The sequence below is a fragment of the Mya arenaria genome, chromosome 1, assembly GCF_026914265.1.
Source record: "Mya arenaria isolate MELC-2E11 chromosome 1, ASM2691426v1".
Lineage (NCBI taxonomy): Eukaryota > Metazoa > Mollusca > Bivalvia > Myida > Myidae > Mya > Mya arenaria.
The window spans coordinates 51,265,276-51,289,080 of NC_069122.1; the positions used below are offsets into that span (position 1 = coordinate 51,265,276).

Consider the following 23,805-nt stretch of genomic DNA (forward strand, 5'->3'; position numbering starts at 1 on the left):
CTGCAAACTGGATTTTCAGTTCGTTTGATGTGAAACAGCACAAACATCCAGATTATTACCTTTGACCTTGTTGCTTATTCTGTCCTTCTAAGGGAAAACAATTGATATCACATTTCCAAACCTAACTGACGAATTTACTTAAGAGTAATATTTATCCGGTCGCTTGCATACAAATCGATCCACAAGGTGTCGTGTAAATTTTGCGCTATTAGGTTGGTTGGTCACATTATCTACAATTAGCTGGGCAATGGACCGCGCAAACGGATTATCGTTTAGTGTATGTATATACATAAAGTATATGTAACTATAAACATGCATACTCTATATAATAGTTTTGGTTCCACAATAAAATGTATTAAATAACTCATTCCAATATTAAAACCCTTTCATTCAATGAATTCAGTCTGACGAATAGCGCACACTGAAGTATATCTTGGATATATCATTGAGTGAACATCCTAATGTGTTTTGGATATATCATTGAGTGAACAACCTAGTGTGTCTGGATAATTGATTGAGTGAACATCCTTATGTGTTTTGGATATATCATTGAGTGAACATCCTAGTATGTCTTGTATATATGATCGAGTGAACATCGTAGTGTGTCTTGGATATATGATTTAGTAAACATCCTAGTGTGTCTTGCAAATATATTCGTGTGACCGTCCTAGTGTGTGTTGGATAAATGATCGAGTGAATATCCTAGTGTGTCTTGGATATATGATCGAGTGAACATCCTAATGTGTCTTTGATATATGATCGAGTGAACATCGTAGTGTGTCTTGGATATGCGATCGAGTGAACATCGTAGTGTGTCTTTGATATATGATTTAGTAAACATCCTAATGTGTCTTGCAAATATGTTCGTGTGACCATCCTAGTGTGTGTTGGATAAATGATCGAGTGAATATCCTAGTGTGTGTTGGATAAATGATCGAGTGAACATTCTAGTGTGTGTTGGATAAATGATCGAGTGAACATCCTAGTGAGTCTTGGATATATGATCGAGTAAGCATTCTAGTGTGCCTTGGATAAATGATTGAGTGAACATCCTAGTGTGACTAGGATAAATGATCGAGGGAACATCCTTACATGTCTTTGGTATATGATCGAGTGAACATCCTAGTGTGTCTTGGATAAATGATCGAGTAAACATCCTAATATGTCATGGGTATATAATCAAGGGAACATCCTAGTGTGTCTTGGATATGTGATCGAGAGAACATCCTAGTCAGTTTTGGATACATGATCGAGTTAACATCCTAGTGTGTCTTGGATAAATAATCGAGCGAATATCCTAATATGTCTAAAATATATCATTAATTCAACATTCTAGTATGTCTTGGATAAATGATCGAGTGAACGTCCTATTGGGTCTTGGATATAAGATTGAGTGAACATCCTTACATTTCTTAGATATATGATTGGATAAACATCCTTACATTTCTTAGATATATGATTGGGTGAACATCCTTACATTTCTTAGATATATGATTGGGTGAACATCCTTACATTTCTTAGATATGTGATTGAGTGAACATCCTTACATTTCTTAGATATATGACTGGGTGAACATCCTTACATTTCTTAGATATTTGATTGGGTGAACATCCTTACATTTCTTAGTGATATGATTGAGTGAACATCCTTACATTTCTTAGATATATGATTGGGTGAACATCCTAATATACCTTAGATATATGATTGAGTGAAAATCCTAGTGCGTCTTGGATATATGATCGAGTGAACATCCTAGTGTGTCTTGGATAAATATCGAGTGAACATCCTGTGTGTCTTGGATAAATGATCGAGTGAACATCCTAGTGTGTCTTGGATATATGACAAAGTGAACATCCTAGTGTGTCTTTGATATATGATTGAGTGAACATCCTAGTGTGTCTTGGATAAATGATCGAGTGAACATCATAGTGAGTCTTGGATATTTGATCGAGTGAACCTCCTAGTGTGTTTTAGATACATGATCGAGTGAACATCCTGTGTGTCTTGGATATATGATCGAGGGGACGTCCTAGAATGTCTTGGATATATGATTGAGTGAACAACCTAGTGTGTCTTGATAAATGATCGAGTGAACATCCTAGTGTGTCTGTGTCTTGGATAAATGATCGAGTGAAAATCCTAGTGTGTCTTGGATATTTGACAGAGTGAACATCCTAGTGTGCCTTGGATATATGATCGAGTGAACATCGTAGTGTGTCTTGGATGTATGATTTAGTAAACATCCTAGTGTGTCTTGCATATATGTTCGTTTGGCCATCCTAGTGTGTGTTGGATAAATGATCGAATGAATATCCTAGTGTGTGTTGGATATATGATCGAGTAAGCATTCTAGTGTGCCTTGGATAAATGATTGAGTGAACATCCTTACATGTCTTTGGTATATGATCGAGTGAACATTGTAGTGTGTCTTGGATATATATGATTGAGTGAATATCCTAGTATGCCTTGGATAAATGATAAAGTGAATATTCAATTATGTCTAGGATAAATTATCGAGTGAACATCCTAGTGTGTCTTTGATAAATGATCGAGTGAATATCCTGTGTGTATTGGATATATGATTGAGTGAACATCCTAGTGTGTTTTGGATATATGATTGAGTGAACATCCTAATATGTCTTAAATATATGATTGATTGAACAGCCCTATATTTCTTAAATATATCATTAAGTGAACATTCTATTATGTCTTGGATAAATGATTGAGTGAACATCCTAGTGTGTCTTGGATTAATGATCGAGAGAACATCCTAGTGAGTCTAGGATAAATTATCGAGTAAGCATTTTAGTGTGCCTTAGATAAATGATCGAGTGAAAATCCTAGTGTGTCTTGGAAACATGATCGAGTGAACATCCTAGTGTGCCTTTGATATATGATTGAATGAACATCCTTGTGTGTCTTGAATATATGATCAAGTGAACATCCTCATGTGCCTTGGATAGATAATCGAGTGAACATACTAGTGTGTCTTGGATATATGATCGAGTGAACATCCTAGTGTGTCTTGGATATATGATTGAATGAACATCCTTGTGTACCTTGGATAAATGATTGAGTGAACATCCTAGTGTCTTGGATATATGATCGAGTGAACATCGTAGTGTGACTTGGATAAATGATCGAGTGAACAACCTAATATGTCTTATATATAAGATCGAGTGAACATCCTAATATATCTAAGATATTTGATTGAGTGAACATCGTAGTGTGTCTGTGATAAATGATCGAGTGAACATCCTTATATGTATTAGATATATGATCGAGTGAACATCCTAACTTGTCTTAGATATATGTGTAACATATGTAAGTTTTAATATTGTGGTTATCTCCCTTTGCCCATTCATGATTATTGAGTGTATAATGACCTTTGACCTTTTGCGGTCATCAGGTGTGACCAGTTCTTTGCTTAGTTTTTGGAGGGATTTTGAGGTCATTGTTCACCAGACTTCTTTGGTAGCCACTACTGGTAGGCACAGCTGATGTATTTTATATGATGTAACTTTCAAGACATTTCAAGAGGTTAGTCATGGCATTATTTCTAGTTCTTTATGATTGCAGTTGAATTGTTGTTTGTATTTAAATTGTAGTTATTGCATTGTTTTACAATTCAACATGGCGGCATATAGATGTATATTGTGTATTCTTGGCATGAAGATACCACATTCTTCTGTGCACTTATCACATTCTTATTTTTACAACCAGACAGACTAACACGGGCACAGTTTGGATGATGCAGAACGGAGAGTGAGTTGTAGAAATAGACTACCCGATCCACAATCGGTATGTAAAATGTATTGTTGCTGTGTTAGTTTTGTGCTTTATGTGTTTTATAGTTTTCTATGTATTTTAGCAATGATCACGGCCACTAGATTATCTCAGCTAAACTATTTAATTGAGTTGGATAGTTGTTATGACTTATATTTTATTTAGAAGTCATTAATTTATTTCTATTGATAATATATATGAATTACTATGCATTAATTCTTTATATTATGCTTATGATTGTTATTTCTGTATTTTCAGAGTACGTCATATTATACTTCTCATGATATGGATATTATACTACATAAAAGTTGAAGTGTGATCAGTTTGGGTTTCCTTTAGAAAACCACGCTAGGATATATATAATGAACGTTTAACCGACTAGCTAGTCCGGAAATATATGATTGAGTGAACATCCTAGTATGTCTTGGATATATGATAGTAAACATCCTAGTATAAGCATGCAGGATAGCATGTGGATAACAGGCATTGGACGTTGAGTATAGGTTATAGTGCATGCCTTAGAAGTTAAACGAGGCAGGAACAGCTACTAAACGGACGTAGATATTTTCGTTGATCCTCCGGTTAGTAAGTTAGTGCCACCACAGTTTGCGCTGATAAAAGGTTGCAAACCACCTACTTAAGCTCCGATATATTTTAAAGAGAATTGGACAATTTCCACGCCAAGTGACACCCATTTCCTTATTTTCACGACCCCAAACACCAGGGGCGGATCCATGAATTGAAGCTAGACAGGGCGTATCTTAGGGGCGAAACATTTTAGCCTGTGCCCCTACTGAGGGCCGAACGTATATGACATATACTGTTTGCATGGGGACCTAGGGTTAACATATCTTCGAACTTTAACGCAGACCCCTGTTAGCAAATTATCCCCAAATTTACAAAAAGGTCATTGCGGCAGCAATTTGTTTCCACTTGTTTTTCCTTTGTAACGAATAACATTTAATGATGTTGACAACTGGGGCACAGGAGCACAGATGACCCGGCATGAAAGTAGTCTGACTTAAACGGCTTTTAAATTTAAGGATGTGCATTGGAACTTGTACTGGAGTAACAAAAAAATAATGACTCCCATAGAATAACGAACGGGGGTCATTTGTGTATATAGAAAATAAAAAGCTCAGTATAGGAACACATAGGCATTAAGGCCTAAAATATGATCAATGCTCAAAGAAGTAGAATCAAAACTATGAAATAGTATTTGCCTGTTGCATTATGTCAATGAATATGAATTATGAACATAAAGACCGCGTTCTATTATCTGCAGGCAGAATTATAAACAGTAGTATTGTATACTATTAAATGCATTTAATATTGAAATATGCTGCCCTAACAATATTTAAAATGATTCTTTATCCTTATTTTTACCTTCAGAAAAATAAGATGATACAACGATACATAAACTAGAATAAACATTGGTTTTAAATGTTATCCTTCAAATGTTATAAGAAATATATATATATAACAAAATATAACGCAAGAAGGAATGTTTTAGTTCATTTAAATATTATTAAAAACAAGAGAATGCATAAAACAACTTTCGAATACTATATGATATTAGCTAAAAAAGCTAAATGATACAATTTTCTCCCACCTCAGATAAGTAGATCCAAAAATTAACCATGCTAGAAATTCTTATCTTGCCCACGGGCAAAGATACAACCAGTACCCGTATCGAACTCTTTTTAAATAGTCATCACATTGTAATTACCTCCCTTGTTGGAGATTGTCGTCTGTAGCATTATGGAAACCATCTTCTGGCAATATTTAGAATGCTAATTAATTACTTTTTGCTTCAATTGTCACCATTAACACTCTCAGCCATGGAAGATACATATAATCCATATCATAGACCATATTATGTTCGGTGTAGGCACACAGTACATTTACCAGTTAATTTAATTACAGCGCTATAACCCAAACGATATAATGTTTATAAACATAAACCTGCCAATTTAAAAGCAATTGTTAAAAGGCTTACCTCGTCTTTCAAATATGAATGCGTCCGAAGAAATGACGACAGCATATGAGTCTTATAGCGTTTTATAATGTGGCCGCGGCCTGGCAAACTACCAATCCCATTAGCCAATAAAACGTTTGCGCTTCAAGTTGTTTTGCACGAAATGATTACATTGCAATTTTAAATGGATCTTAAAGCGGGCGATATTCTTTGTTGACTTCGAATGATTGATAATAACTCATTGACTATATTTTGTGCACCGTGATTTATATTACAAATAGGATATATAAATGAGCCGCGCTATATTCGTAACTCTAAACAAGCGTATCACAAGACGGAACAATATAACTCTAACTTGTATCGATATTATTATTATGCAAGTACAAATTGTTATCAATTTCGGTTATTAATTCGATTGAAAATGAATACTGAAAACTAATGTACTAGCCCTTCATATAGGTGCAAATAACAAGTGTGTGTGCTTAGCACTTAAAAAACATAAATGGCTTTCACCACAAGGGAACATTGTTGAATAAGCTGGATTGAGCAGCAGAACCGTAAACGGCAGAATCGCCGAAAATAAACTCGTGGTGCATGGAAAATGGTTAAATACCCGTACCCTCTTTACAGTTCTTTTGAATTTCAAAATTATTTCACACGTCTGACATAACCTTTGTACATTAAGTATATATCCAAACATTGAGCATTATAGAGAACGTATGTTATTGCTGGTTCATTAGTTCTAGAGATCTTAAAACACATTCACATAAAACATATTTAAAGCAAAGAGAATTCTAAATGTGGCAATGCCTTGATTATACTGACCGTCGATGGTTGAAAGAAAAATATAGTGTTGAAACAAGATTCCTGAAAACTCTTGTTTTAAATGGTAATTTGCAATATTGAGTAAACAAAATGAGTGAGTAAGACACCGAGACGATTAAACAAGTCAATCGGGTGGGTATTTATACTTCATAATCCAGGCAGGCACAACTACGTTGAAAATTCCATTCTTTAACGTTGAAATGGAGGTGAATAAATTATAATATTTGCTCTAAAACGTTTTTGGACTAGGGCACTTGTGCTATAGTTCGTAGTAGTCAAACGATCAAACTGTATCTTCAGGGCGAATACAGGGGCTCACTGACGTAATGTATCCATTCGCTTTATTTTGATTGGATGTACGTCAGCGATTTTCAACATGGCCAAGAAGTTCCGAATGCGAATTCGAATAATCAAAGTAGTACATGGTCTGAGCACTCAATATTCAGGAACGTGAGAAATAGTTATCAAGCAGCCTTTGTATTTGATGGATTATGTCAAAATAACAACATAGAAATGACAGCAAGTCTATAAAAATGAATGACGTATTCAAGTTGTGTGTATAAAAATGAAAGCCATCAATATGATTAAATGATATACAACGGTTTTGCGAAAATTGACATAATCTCGACTATCAGCTGATTCTTTAGCGTTCAATACTCTGTATTGATAGATTGGTACCTTCTTTCTATTTTATCCAAAAAGAGACCAGTATCAGCTAACCCCGGAGCCCGTCGCGCATTCGAAATGTCTCGAGAATACGTAAACCGAATCAAGCTTGCGGTCTAAGTAGTAAAATCAGGAAAGTTGATTTTAAAAACGTTATTGTTATCCTTTGTATCGAATGTATTTCTTTTATCAAAAAGATGGCCATTGTTGCATAAAATTACTTCAGCAGCCAATTGTATAAAACTCTGATAAATTGTCCACATGTTATCTTTTGGCTAGTTGGCTGTTTAAAACAAATTAATTGGCTAGTAGTTATTATTGGATAAATATTGACCAATCAATAAACATTTTGGATAACTGTGAACGAACCGAACCTTTAACCAGTTTTATAAATACAATTGGGTACAGAAGTCGATATCTGTTCTTTTTTGGACCAAATTTGCATGTCCCCGTGACACTTTCTTTTCGATACAATGTTAAATATTTAACTATTCTTTGCATGGCACTTAGCACTTTTTTTTAAATAACGTTACAACATGTTTTTGGGTATTATTTGTTCAAATACTATTAATGTAAACTAATAACCATATGCCAGGTACGCGTACCTGTATATCGTTATATTTTTGAGAAAGTAACTTAGGGTACCCGTCTACCGTATTGACCTCATTGACTCTGATCAGAGAGGCTGAATGATTCAGACATGTCATCAGTACATGATTACTTCCGGATGTGGATGATGTGAATTTTTTACGTGTTTTATTGTAGAATTTTATCAATAAGGCCGCCATGGAATGATTACCGCCATCATACGGATTATTTTCATCTTACACTGAAAGCATGTACCAGTAGAGTTTGACACGTAAAATTACATGCAATACAAGATTGTTCGATCCCGACCAAATCATGTAATTTTAATTTTGCGAAATGGAGATAAGATAAAGAAATATCAAATATGCGCATACTTATTCATAAAGTTTCTATCTTAATGAAGCCAAATGTATGAATATGTGTATAGAACATGGCTTATTTATATGATGGCTGGTTAATGGTGCATAGAAAAATCTTCGGAAACATTTTCAGTATAAGTACATATTTACTTCATTCATTGTATTTGTATTTGTTCAATGATATTGTGATAAACCATCGCCATTGGTAGCTACAATAATGAGCGATCAGGGATACTTTTTTTGACATTTCCTGTGTACTGGTATCCCTGTAACGCTACAACTCTCTACCATTTAACACCGGGCGAAAGTTTATGTAGTAATAGTATGCATTCATGTTGAATAATACAAAAATATATTCTGGGTCACACATACCGTTATTCATGTACACAACCTGTCAGATTTGTCCCAGATTTACAGATATCGGGATACTTGATAACCAATCGACACATGTTAGTGTTTTATGATATCTGAACATGTGTTTTGGCATAATGACATAAATAAAAATGTGTTTAATAGAAGGCAATACTACTTTCGTAGAAATTTGAATTTCAAAATTGTGGCCGCGAGGATTCTCTGCGCAAGGACCGTTTGCTACCTTTTACTGGGATGGTGGACGTCACGAGTCTGCCATCGTAAAAACAATCGTCAAAAGACTCGTTGACGGCCATTAAGGTGGACTATCGCCATTGGTAAAACTGTCTTGCCTGCTCAATTTTGATTTCATCTCTTAAAAATCATAAGGTTTTTGTTCTGGCGACTCTATGGGTCCATATCCCAATTGTTGTTTCCTAACCAAGAATGTAAAAGCAAAAATCAGAAATGGCAATGCTTTGTTGATATATATATTAGCTGTATATTTTTTTGATAGATCGATATTAATTTGTGGAATATTTAAGAGTGTAACGGTCCGCTTGTAGGCGGCGGATGTGCGTTCATACCGGATGTAAACTTGGTTGGTAATATGCAAATTAGCAAAGCCCGGGCTATGTGAGAATAGAGAAGTTAGTGTGAAGTTGCCTTACCCAGATTCCCAGTCTAAGACTCGGGACGAGTCTTCTCGGAGGGGAAAGTAATGTAATGGTCCGCTTGTAGGCGGCGGATGTGCGTTCATAATTACATTCAGTTATAAACGGAAGTACGTTCATACTGGATGTAAACTTGGTTGGTAATATGCAAATTAGCAAAGCCCGGGCTATGTGAGAATAGAGAAGTTAGTGTATATAAAGACCAGTGGACCCCTTCAGGGTCGAGCATGCTTTTCCCTGAAGGGATCTGTTGGTGTTTGTTTCATTTCGCCAGAAAGCTCGGCTATCTGGTGTTTGCTTAGTTGGCGGCGCACGTTACAAGAGAAAGGTATTTGGTAAAATAATTTACATGTGTAATTTTGAGTTTTTATTTAACAAAGCAGTGTTGACTATTGTGGAGTTAGAATTGAAGAATATTTATTTGAGATTTGTATGAATCAGTCGACTTGCGGTGTTTAGGGAACAAAATGAAAATCAAAATTTTCAAAAAGTTCCCTATCGCGCATTGTGGTGGCATAGCAAAGAAATGACAGGGTTTTCATTAAGAGCCGGCTAAAATGACTGCTTCAAAGAGAATTCAATAAACAACAAGTGAAGCCAATGCTTTAATTTGAGACATACAAAAACAAAACAGTACAAAGTTAACTGTGAGCAATGTGAGAATACCTTTAAAACAGACAATGCGAATGTCCGTCGGACGTTCAGACATGTCTGGTATATTTTCATTTTGACCGACGAAACTTTTGTTTTGGTCGGTCACTGTGTCCGGTGAATAATTACAGTCAGCACCGTTTAATTTTTGGAAAATTGACTTTCAGTTTCTCAATAAATGAGTTATTTTTAACTATTATATCATGATTATTCAGCATGTTAATCCGTGTATCACTATTTGCAAACCCTGTTTGGCACATGTTTCCGTAAAAGCCGAAAAAGCATGTACGGTTCCGATTTGAGCTTGTACTCTTATACTATAGAATTTTAAGGAAAAGTTCAGACAAAATTATATATGTATTTTTTTCGGCGAAGTGGTTCCAAGCAATTGGAACCGCCCACCCAGGTTAAGTCATGCAGGGTCGGGAACGGGCCAGTATATACACTCCGGTATAGTAGGGGTGGTCACCAAGCCCGAGCCACCCTGTCTAAGGGGCACGTGCAGTTGGCCATTAATTCGGGAATTAGCTGGCACAACTGCGAGTCACAGTTTAAGCTCAGATCGGGTTTAATGGTTTACTTCGATTAACAACTCAAGTCCAATTAAGATGTTTAAAAAAGTTCAAAGATATTTCCTTAGTAAAAGAAGAAGTACAAAGTTCCTAGTTAAGCTTTCTTTTTATCTCTCACTCTATATGCATCTCTATCTCTCTAAATGTAAAATATGCAGACTTATACTAACTTAAAGAGTAGAAGTTACCAATGAAAATTAAGTGATAAAAAGATAATGAAGATTTGAGGAAGTGTCACTCAAAAATAATTTATTGTCAAAAAGTAAAATTTATAATAAGATTAAGTCTGAGATAATTGAGAAGTGTCAAAGTCTCAAAGAGTAAGGTTTCTGATTACGTTCTGAGATAATTAAACTGATAAAAATTAAGAAGAGGAAACAGTAAAAATCTTATCAGAAATATCAAAACACTCAATTGCAATTAGGCCAGAGTTTTTTTTAGTTTTCGTTTTACGGGAGCGCCGTACTGGTTAGCGACCTATTATTCGCTCGTACCACTTTTCGCCCACCCAGTTTAAACCAGTCAAAACGAAATATTTTACACAAATTAGTATGGCATTTTATTGCGTCATCTCTTTCGACAGATATCAGCTGTTTTCTGCGTTAACATGTAAGTAGTATATGGAATTCGACCCAAATAAACACTGTGTACACTTCTAACCTTGTTAGTTGCACGCGGGGATGACGTCATCACGCGCGCGCTCGCTTGCATGAGGCCATGTAAGGATTTTTTAATTTTCCTTATACCTTGCACTATCAGACGACAATATTGATTTGTCATTATAAAGTATAAAGCCGGTGATAAATTATTCAAATACCATAAATTGCTGCTTTTAAGTTCAATTTTTGAAAAGGCAAATGGTAAAACCTCAAATCGGTGAAGTTATCGCCGAGTTTTTCGTCGAAGGGAAGCAACTCAAATTTGAATTAATCATTACATTCTTGTACCGACATGCGTTGTCCCTCTTCGGAAGTCTATAAATAAGCATACATTATGTAGGTAATGTTTCAATAAGGAATCCCAGCAGCTTCTTATATTTTCTGCTAAGAGAAGAATTACCGAGTATACGTAGGTGTTGTATCATTTTACACATACATTAACAGTATGTAATAGTAAACATGTTATATTTATTGATCAATTGTCGTTTTAAACGGTGGCTAGACTGGTCAAATAAAACAAAAATGTTTGAAGATATAGTTTAGAGAGAAATATGTGAAAAACATCGTAAGAATAGAGAATTAATTGGGTGGGCGAATAATTGGTACAGTAGGGTGCTTATTTTAGCGAAATTATGGGGTACTTTGCGCGTGGGAATATTCGGAATCCCTAGCTATTTTCAAAAACAAATTACACAGTTTTTGTCGGAAGAGCCAACCTCTCTGAGTGTCAAGTTTTATCGTAATAGCTATCTTGTGTCAAAAGTAACGTAGGAAAAACCTCCAATTCCGGCCAAAAAGGGGTCGCTAACCAGTACCTAAATATTGCAAAACCCACAAAAGAAAAAGATTCAAATTCCTAACTTTATTTTTATTTTTTCCGCCGCCTGTTTTTTCGATCTCCGATAGAAAATAAAATTTAGTGTTATTTATCCTACTGTAATGCTAATTTCACAACAACAAAAACTATCGCGCACAATTTCCAAGATGGCGGAAGCCGGCGGTTCGTGCTTATGATGTCAACTGAAATATGTGACATTGTGGTGATATCACATGCATATTATATACCATGATGAAAATAAAACTTGAAACTTGCTTATGATCATCATCTAAGCGCCTGTAAAGAAAATGGCCGCCTTTTACGAAAGTGGATTTAGTTTGAAGACTGATACACTGTTGTTCATAAAATCAGTGCGTTTGTCATTTTGTGATATTTCGGAACGGAATTGTATTTTCTATTTACCAAAGCATAAAATTTCTTAAATATTTCTGTGTGTTGACCGGTTAACACGGGGATACTCTGATAATTCAAATTTGCTGTACAGTTTCTGACAGTGACAACAGAAAAAGACGAGAATGTGACATTGGATTTGGCTTGTTTGTCTAAAGACAATAAAGTTATTCCAACATATCGCATACCATTTAAATGAGCATTGGCTCCTCTTTTCATGTCACCCATTTTAAAATGGATTGTTTGTATGTTGATTAAGAAACTATAAAAAATGGACTCTACTGTGAAATCTGGTAAGTTTGAGTTACATACCTTGTTTCTTTTCTTGTACCTCCAAGACATTAAATTTCTTCATATGTGTTGTTTATCTCAATAAACGGACCCAAAATGATACTAATCAACATTTTAGACACAAACAATATGCCAGACGCCTTATGTTTTGCTATTGCGAGTTTCAGTGACTATTAAAAACACTACATAAGTATAGATGCATACATGCCATATCCCCCTGCGGGCGTAAAATCCCCCAGAATTTCTACCCATCCCCTGGTCTCCCGCCGGGGTATCCATATCCCCTGGAATTTATTTATTTTTTTAAAACTTGTTTAAGGTTGACAGTGGAAAACATCAATAATATTATGAGTGTGAAATTCCATGAAGGACCATGATGACTAAGTCCAAAATTTATTGTAATTTTGGATGTATTTTTGTATTTATTCTTATATTATAAATGCATATATTGCGCAAATTTTCGTCGCGTAAAAATCCCCTGATGTTATATCAAAATCCCCTGGGAAGCCTCTAAGAAATATGGCATGTATGTAGATGCTCATATTAAAATCATGCATACATGTATATAATAATTTATGTGTAATTTTTATTCAACCGTGCAGTGTTAAATACTGTGGAGTTACAGTTGAAAAATATATTTTCATTGGTGTGAATCAGTAGACTTGTGGCGCTTAGGGAGTAAAATGAATATCCAAATGTTAAAAAAAGTTCCTTAAACATGCAGTATGCACCAGATAATGCACCAGTCAATTGTAACCATGGCCCCCGAGGTCCTTGGGTATATAGGGGATAATGAAGGCAATGGGCCGTGTTTTTACCTTCCATGTGGCCCCACAGTGCCTAGTGAATGCGGTGGTTTTGTTTTTGCGCCGAAAATAGTGGGTAAAGGGCCTAACCTCAAGGTGCGGGGGAATTTGGCGGGGATTTGACCAGTACTTTGTCTCTGCATGGTGGGGATTTTACCAAGGATTGGCTGGAAATCAAAGTCCCGCTATTCTCCGGACCTGGGAGGAGGGGGCGTGGTTACAATTGACCGGTGCATTATTGTGGCTACTTGTGAAAATGACATCTTGTTTTGAATTTATTATACAGATCTATCATATAACAGGCAGTATTGAGTACAAAACAAGAGTGCACAACTTCAAAACATACATTCTATAATTTTTTCCAAAAAAAAGAAAAAAATACGGAAACTCCATCTTCTTTTTATTTATTTTCCTCGACGCTCATTTTTTGACATCTTTTTCTTAATTTTATTCCCTCCTCCTGGCGCTTATTTTTGAAAAAAAATCCGTAAAACGAAAAATAAAAAACTCTGGCCTTAGAATGACTGACAAAAGTCTTTGTAAGAAATTATGCAAGTAAATATTATAGAAAAATAAGATGTAACCATGAAAAGAACAATAAATTTTACAACAGAATTTGAAAGAGAAAGTCACACGGTGACAAAATCATGTTAATTAAATTATGATGATGAATATACCGAGCTGACAGACTCTCAAGGGCAGTTATAAATGTCAGGTGCGTCCATGCTTCCCGGTTCATTGTTTTGAGTGATAAACGTCCTTGATTCGGTGAGTATTACCACTGTTTTCTATATGTTTCAACGATAATTTTTAGAAACGCCTTTGTGCACCGAATGAAGAGCAATTGCTCGTTTACGAAGACGTTTGTTTTAGATCAAAATAATGTTTGTATTAAAATATCTCGTGAAAACAATGCACTTTCTTACTAGGCTTCCCGACTCACTCAATGCATTTTTGCTTCAAAACAACTATCTAATACCGTTTATATTTTAATACAGACATTATTTTGATCTAAAACAAACGTCTTCGTAAACGAGCAATTGCTCTTCATTCGGTGCACAAGGTCGTTTCTAAAAATTATCGATGAAACATATAGAAAACAGTGGTAATACACACCGAATCGAGGACGTTTATCACTCAAAACAATGAACCGGGAAGTATGGACACACCTGACATTACTGCCCTTGACTCTTTACACCCTGTAAACAACACTACCAATATCAAGAACTTTACTTTCGTTTTTGTATAAATGTTGTGTCTGAGTTTGACTTGTATTACAATTTGTTATATTTTATCACCGTACTGTATCTTTAATTCAAAGATGAATTAAAATAGTAAGATCTCGCTGCTCCATTGGTAGAACAACTAGATATGACTTTTGTTGGGTGGCAAGGAAGGAAAAAAAATTATGTCTTAAGATCCGAAATATTGATTTTTTTTACCTGATTAAACATCAGGTAAAAAAATCAATATTTCGGATCTTAAGTCATATTTTTTTGCAATTTATAATGGTAGGACACATCTAAGCCAGAAGTTCTAAATCTGTTTAAATGGGGAATTTTTACAAAACTTATTTAAATAAGAGGCTTAAAATCAAGGTTTACCCTGATGTATAAACTGAATACGGTTTGTAACATTGCAACAGGTAAAAATTGGGTACGACAGGTAAATTTTCAGTGTTTACCCGTCGCAATATCCTGTAAAGAAAAAATGTTTTCGCGCTGTCTGTTAAAATACATAATTCATAAATTTTGATGCTAAAAATCACAAAAATTGCTCACTTATATTGTCCCTGTCATATTTTAAACTCGTTATCAAATTTCAATAATACACTGCATCATTTGATTGAAAAAATGTAATTTTTAATAAGCACAATATATCCTATATGTGACCTTACATTATAATAAATTAGATCATAATTAAATATAAACTGACCTGTCTTGCACTTAAAAGTGAACAAGTAAGTATGCTTGGGATTGTCATTGAACACTAAGGGATACCAATTTCGAAGTATTAATTAATACTAATGAATCACAAAATATCATCAGTGCAGATTGTGGACGGTCATAGTGGATTACAATGAACCACTAATAAGCCCTGCCAATTTTGGACACTGATTGGTCAGTTGGGTATCAATCGGCTGGCTTCGCTGGCAGGCCTTGCCTTAATGACAATATTTACAATGTATAAGTTATGCTTATGGTAGGCACGATAAGCACGATTTTCTTCATTTCAACTATCATTGATGAATGTTTACAAAATCATTGAATAATGAAATAAAACAACAAGCAAAATGTTAGTTTGAACTTCAAAACCATCTTACTCAGAATATGTGAATTATTCAGAAATATACCATTTTCAGGCTTGTGTTAATAATGAGAAAATTGTTAAGATTGCTTATTTAATAGTATAATTATTTATTGTTTGCCAAGAAAATGTTGAAATCTCATATCCAGGCCTATGGCGATCAAACTTGATTGCTAGGTAATTGCAATATGTTTTATTTATTGCAATATTTATGTAAAACATTATTATGTTGACTTAAGTTTGTAGATAAGAACTAATGGCTAATGTGAGAATGTTCTTGTATGTTTTAAAACCCCTTATGATATTATGATATGGTATGGTATTAAGGGTTTTATGCTTCAGCCTTGTTCAGTTTAGCTTTAAGAGATTTTCAAACTAACTGGAAGACAAGTCCAGCTGTCTAGAAAGAAATTCAAATTGCCAAATTGGCAATGGTTTATATCATAGTTTAACATAACATATTAATGATATTGGTTTTAAAGAACATGTAGTGTTTAGAAATATTTATGTGCAATCAAATATCATAAATAAATTAAGGCACTAAATTGAACATAATTTATACCCGGTAGTTCTCATTGATATAACACATAGCCCCAAGTATATGTTGATATAAGATAAGAACTTGGATGGAGTCTGGGAATGTTTATACATTGTAGTTTCCAATGCAAGAACTGTTTGTTTATTCAAGTAAATGAAGTAATCCCCACACCCAGGAACTGCTGTATGGCTTAACCAGCTCAATTGACATCATGACTAGAGTTCTAATAGCTGCAATTAAAGGCACATCTAGATATCAGAATTATGCACCTGTCATTGTTTTGCCCGCCCGGTGGGGGCGGCGGGCATACACGGGGCTTTAGACAGAACACCATTCCTGAAAGGCGGGAATTGGCAAACTTATTGAATCCGGGTCCCGGAAAATAGACTTTGGCCGGTTTTTACATCCCGGGAATTGGGAATTTCGACGCCACAAAATAAAAAAGGGGAGTAACCGCGAAAAGTCGAAAGACGACGGCGATATTTTTATTCGTGTTTTTCTAGTAGCAGACAGCGCATGCATGATGGATAACCTACCGAATTTTTCTGTCGAGAAAATTGTGGGATAGGGCGAGAAGATTGCCCCAAAAATAGGAACAATATTCAAAGGTATACAGGGATTACATTCTCCATTTATTTTCACCTATACCCAGACATAATATGCATGGGGCCGAGCCGTTTTCATGTTTGTCATCTGTTTTCGCGAATTAGACCCATTTATTTTGGGAGTCTGAGAGGTGTCACGTGAAACTCACGATATGTCGTATTAATAATACTAAATCCACAAAAGAACGTTCACTATACCTGTAAAATATAAACGATTACAGCAGAAAACTTCTAAAAATAAGCATTCATCAAAAAATGAAAGTAGAATTGGTAATCCTATTTCATTGATTCCCGCTTTGTTAAATGAGTCTGTGGCCAAAAAATCTCTTTTTTTCTGAAAGCCATACAAAACATATGGGTTATTGCACTTCTGTGGTCTAAATGTGTGTATTTTATCATTGACATGGTGGGGAATCATTGGCATGGTGACCACGTAACATGGTATCTTAAAGTCACATTATGCATTTGTAAACTTTATTTGAAATGAAAGAGTATTCACTCCAATGACATCCAGTAAAATTCTGATGTAAAAATTTGCATTGGATTTCTTGAAGACATGAAAGAAAATCTTCGAAATACACTATAAATATATTGCGCTAATGTAATCGCAAGTGTAATAATTGGAGGTATGTTTGGATGAAAAAATAATTTCTGAAGAAAAGTAATGCGAAAATGAGCCATTTTCTTCCATAAGGAGATGAGCACGATCTGTTTATTCAGTAATTGAAATTTTACTCACAAACGCATTATATTCCTTTAAACTTAAAATTGGTGGATTCTCCTGAAAAAGTACAATGCTGTTTACAATGTCACTGGTGGCTACTGAAAGTCCTGTCAGTTATACTCTTAACAAAATACTTTCTGTTAAACAAAAGATATTGACTAAAATTCTCACGTGGACACCTGAATCTGACAGATTATCAATTGCTGCGATACCATGTCATGTGGTCTCCATATCATGTGATTCCCCACCATGATTGCAAGATTAGTTTGATAGACTACTAGCAGATTTTTGAGAAAATAATGTGTTTTCAACAAAAACAAAAAAAAATAAAAAATTCAGTACCATTTTTGTTCCAATAGAATTAAAAACAACCTACCGGTATTGTTTTATCTATCAAAATATATGTTGGAAATCTTTGTTAAGTTGTGCTACCAAATTATTAAACAATCCAGGCTCAAGCTCCTATCAAGGCTCAAGCTCCTATCTAGGCTCCGGCTCCTATCCAGGCTTAAGCTCCTATCCAGGCTCAAGCTCCTATCCAGGCTCCGGCTCCTATCCAGGCTCTTGAGGAGAGTGCACCAGATTGTGAGTTTTTTTTGTAGCTTTGTGTTCATGGTGAGCTATGATTGTCCAATCTTCATGTAACTTGGTCAGAATGTATGGCTGAAATCTCGGCCAAGTTCAAAGCTGGGTCATGCGGGGTCAAAAACTATGTCACAAGGTCAAATGTTAGAAAAAGAATGTGAACACATTAGAGGCCACACTTTTGGCCCATTCTTCATGAAACTTAGTGTGAATGTTCATCTCTATGAAATCTAGATCATGTTCGAAATTGGGTCATGAGGGGTCAAAAATTAAGTCTCTAGGTCAAATCTTAGAACATTTTTGGTCCAATTTAAATGAAACTTAATCAAGTTTGAAACCTTAAAGATTATAAAATTCCCTCTATTTCAGGTATAAATGTGGAAGTGTCCAGGTTTGGCCACAGGAGGAGGAAGAATGGCCTTTTTAGTGACTTTTTGTGTTGAATTTATTGTTAAAATGAAATAAGAAGTTCAAGTGTTGTAACTTTTTAGCTCACCTGAGCACGAAGCTATTGTGATCGGTCAATGTCTGTCTTCGCAAGTCTGGTGTCCTCAACTTTTAGTGTTAGCACTCTAAGAGGCCACAGATATGGTTCAATCGTAATTAAACTTGGTCAGCATGCTTACCATCCCTATAGAAACTGGGTCATGTGGAGTCAGAAACTAGGTTACTGGGTTTATTTTGTAGCTAAACTATTCTAGGAAAATAGGACGTTTCTTCCAAGTCTAATCATTTGAATACTATCAAAGTTATTAAACTGAAATTGATACATATATATATTCATTGGGACTATACCTACCTTACTTCAAAGGCCCATTACTCTGGATTCATTATTTTCCTAATGATGTGCCTTTGTACTTATATTTTTTCATTGTTTTTTCTGATAGCAGCTTTATTTATTTATTGATCTTTTAGATATTTACCCTCTCCCCTACCCCCGGGGCATTTGATGCACCAAGCAGGCTCAAGGGTGGGGATTTAGACAAAAATGCTTGTCTCTAGGGTGGGGATTTGGACTTCAAACATTTCAAGATGTCAAATTCCACTGGGTCAGCCTGCCGCCCCCCCCCCATGCGGGCAAAATAATGACAGGTGCATTATTCAAACACTGTTTTAGCAACCTTATATGAATAACTGTTGGGAAATTATTTAAAGTTTTTTAGGTCTACAAAGCCGGGTGAAAAATATGTACTGCAATGCCTGATACATGTTGCCTATGTTGCCTGGGAATTAAACAAATTCTAGGCAATCCAAATGTTACAGTACAGTCCAGGGAAATTGCCTCCCGAACTCTTCATTTTGAGAAAAGGGCTTATCAGTCTATGAAATTGAACCAGTCAATAAATGACCACTTAGCATGTCATCCTGCTGGGCTATTTACTGTGTGTATTCCCAGATGTTTCTTGTACTGACCAATTTCAGTATGTTCGCATTGAGTTTTGTATGAATTAACTGTATGTATAATCAAAGCACTGATAGTGCTGAACGGTTTGAACGATGATTCCCTTTATGTGATAATAAGATAAAACACAACAACATATGGATGAGCGTGGCACTACCTCGCTCACTCTCACACCTGCCCGTCCATCCATCCAACATGCCAACACACCCGCTCATCCACTCACTCACCACTCAAAACCCAATCACAACCTACCCCAGCCACCATACTTATTCGGTGTATTCTATATGCTGTAGAATAAAACGGGCATCATAGCAAAAGGTGGTATTCAGATTCAACTAAACTTTTATACTAGTGTGTTATTCTATTATGCCTATCAACTACAATTTTAAGAGAATGTGAACACAATTGCATAATATAAGTATAGAAAATACTATTTCAATTCAGATCACAGCTTAAAAAAGAGTATAACAAATTATTTACAAATGTACATATTTAAACCAATTATCCATAACAGCACTATATGGAAATAAGAATCATTAGAATGTTCAGAAGTATATGACTTACACGCGCAAGGGTAGATATTGTTTAAACTTACACACAAAAACATACATGTACAGAGGAAAATGACCCAACTTACCAAGAAGTTGGAGTATGAACGCCAATATATGTTTGCGAAATCTGGGTTATATATTAATGGTTACTATAAAGGTTATATGTTCTTCACTCTCACATACAATGATACTTGTATTTATCTAGTCTCACTTCTAGAACAGTGCAGACAGAAGGGAGAAACCCGCACTGAATTAATTGTACATCTGAATGTCCTCCCCTGTAGTATCTTATTTGTAGAAGTATTAAGCAATACAGTTACAATTAGCTCAACACTAGACCTTCAAGAAGTTTTTCTGTTTATGGGAGTTTTCCCATTCATCTCTGTGTGTATACATGTGTTTTACTGTTAATATACGCAAAATATTACAAACTCGTACATGAATTTATTTTGTAAATCAAACATTATTTCAGGTATGTTTCAGAGACTGCTTTTCATTGAAATTAGGTACTTTCGAGTATGATTTTCAACTCCACATGGACTCAGTTGATTTTTGTGGTCTATTACAAAAGTCTTGAGCTAAAGCTCAATCCTAAAAACGTTCTTTAAAAGGAGGTACCGTACATGCTTGCATACAAAAAGTATATACACAAAATCTTCTAGAGCATTTTACCACCCCATTCGTCTACACAAATTGGAGAATTAAAAGTTAAAACATTAACTCACAATGTTTTATTTTCGGTTCTTGAGTTTGATAATGGGTGTAATATGTATAACTTTGCTGCAGTTTTTGTTTGCACTTTTTTACAAACCAATGCACCTGATTTGTTGACGTTATCATGGTCACAGAAAACAGTGTATTCATTATATTCCCGCTTTACAGTCAGGCAGATGGGAATTATTTAGGAATTATCACATCTGTCCGTACAACAGTCGGTCACTCCGTCCAATTTTTGTCGATTCTATATCTTTCTCACTCATGTCCTGATTTTTTGGCAGAAGTGAACGCCATAGCACAAGGATGTGTCGCGCTCAAGATCCGTGCCCCTAACTTCAAGGTCATGCGTTTGTTTGGCTCAATATGTGCTTTATTGTAGGCATAATGAAAATAATGTAGAACTGGACTGGCTTGCATTAAGACCCTCTGAAGTTTGTTTATCTATGAATATGCTTGATTGTATCAACAAAAGGAATCGTCAGACCCTGGAAGGGTTCGTGTAGACAACTTCTGTGGTTAAGAATACCGATTGTTATGCTGCTTAGGTGTTTGCTTGACACATGATGGACTTAAATGTAGCTGCATTTGTGATTATTTTGAACTGAGTTGGATGTAGAAGTGTCTTACTGTTTCAATTCCTTGATTAAGAGGTTATTATGTATGCATAACCAACCGACACACTTTGTATGTGTTTTGATTTTGAATAAAATGCGACCAATGGTTTATTGTGAACTTGACATTGGGGATATATTCAAAGTAAATGTACCTTTAAAAAAAGGTAACGCATCTAACCGTTCAAAGATTAAAAGAAAAGCATTCCCTCTGATACTAGTAGTTAATGTAGCGCAGTTACCAGTGTTACTTTTAAAGACCTAGTTTAAGGAATGTTTGGCATGACAATCCCATGCTGTGTATCTCATGCTAATTGCACTGATGTCACCGTTAAGGGGCCAATTTCCTGTTTATTTGTGTATTGGCTCAGGGCCATTTAGGGTCCATTTCTATAATAAAGCCTCCAAAACTGCACAGCAGGATATTCACATCAGATATCTGATAAGACAATTAAGCATATAGATAAGATCAATACACAGACATTGTGTACAATACACGTTCTTTTGTTCCTTTTGTTGTTGTTTCTTTTTTTTGTGGGGGGTCCCTTATAGAAGGATTAACCCAGGCCTTTAAGCAATACTTTCGTAGATCACTTTGATTTTCATGCATTGTATTTCCATAAACAATAACCCATAGTATTTCCATGTAAATATTTATTTACCCATTTGCTTTCTTTTGTCAAAAAACGTAATCAGAAGATTATAGTTGACTGATCCAGATCGTACCTATGAAATCTGCAATAATGTTGCATTTCTTTTTCATAACAACAGCCAACCATTTAAAAAATAACACAAGGTGAATGTTCTCATATGAAGAGCGTTGATGAAAGAACCATGAAACCAGCTGTTCGGCTGATTTAAAGTTGACTTGTATAATTTAATTGTTCCGAAATTTTGCGTATCAATACAGTTGAACCCCGTTGGCTTGAACTAGCTTGGCACGAATTTTCGCCGGTATACCGTTTTTAAAATCACCGTTATCATGTGGGATTTTGGCCAAGCAGCAATGCTATATCTTTTCACAACGTTTAGTCTCACGTACTAGTATTACAAAACTATTGTCAATTGGGCACTTCATATATAGAGCCTTATAGAGCCCCTTTATTGTTTGTTTGGTACCAAATGTTTATTGGACACGAGCCCCTTTATTGTTTGTTTGACACCAAATGTTTTTTGGACACACAGTGGACTTGAGAATAATCTGTCTGTGGTGACAGTGATAGGTTGATGGTAGCCATAATGAGGATGGATGAGCCCTGGCTTGACTTTTTAGAGCCCGTCTGTGGGCTTGTTTGAGCCCGTCTTGGGCTTGTTTGATCATGAGTCGGCTTGTTTGTTACCACAATAAGGATGCAGAGGGCATACAGTGAAACTGCGTTCCCTCAAACAAGCGGTCGTTCGAGAACCGGCGTTCCCTCGAGGTCGGAGTTTGGTCCCGAACTTTTTTCCTTCTATTTTCATATAAAATATACCCACGCTGCATCGAAACCTAATTATGTCGAGCAGTCGAGCAATATCCTCGGTCCCAAGTACACAAATTGTGCACAAAACCTTATGGCTCCCTCGAGGACATAATTTCACACTTTTTCCCGAACGCGTGTTCCAAAATAAACAAACAATTGTTAGGTGTTAAAATTTTTGCAAGTTGTAAAATTGCAATGACAGTTGAAAGGCAATTCGATAAGGTGTGAAAAAACGTTTTTCACTGTTAACGAATGACCGATATTAGTTGATATGGGCATTTGAGATGATAATTATGAGAAGTTAACGACGAGAAGTTAACGCTTTAGATGTGGTCAGAAGGTTCTTTGAATTCACTGCCGATGCTGACCGTGATATTCAGAAGCTTTGTACGCTGTCACGTCACATTACGACTGAACAGTTTCGCGAAACCGACAAGATGCACCAATCAACAATCCTTGATTTTGCGAAACTTAAATCTGACTTATGCCTCAATATGGACTGTCATTCAAATTTTGCTTGTTACGAAAATGTGCTTTTTTGTCAAAATAAACATTTTAATTTATTAATTTATTGGTTTTTCTTTTGCGATTTGCCTTTAGTTTACGTCAACCTTTGAACATATTAGCGATTTCCACAACGCAACACATAATCGGTGTCTTAGTAAACAGTCTGTTTGACGACTTTAAACTTAAAATACACTGAAAGATATTTCATATCAAACTGGAAAATTGAAAATCGGTTCGTTCGAAACATCGGTTCCCTCGAGGTTTTGGCTCGGTCCCTGGCGACCTCGAGCGATCGCAGTTTTACTGTATTTGCATTTTCACATTCTGCATTTTGAAATGCATAGTATTTTTTGTCCGTATG

The 23,805-nt window shown here is 35.5% G+C and overlaps 2 protein-coding genes across 6 annotated transcripts in view; one reads left to right on the plus strand and one right to left on the minus strand.

The window, feature by feature from the left end:
- LOC128231358 (uncharacterized) overlaps nucleotides 1-23,805 on the plus strand; it is a 134,457-nt gene that overhangs the window by 85,372 nt on the left and 25,280 nt on the right. The window lies entirely within an intron of this gene.
- LOC128231335 (uncharacterized protein DDB_G0286299-like) overlaps nucleotides 1-23,805 on the minus strand; it is a 63,189-nt gene that overhangs the window by 27,961 nt on the left and 11,423 nt on the right. The window lies entirely within an intron of this gene.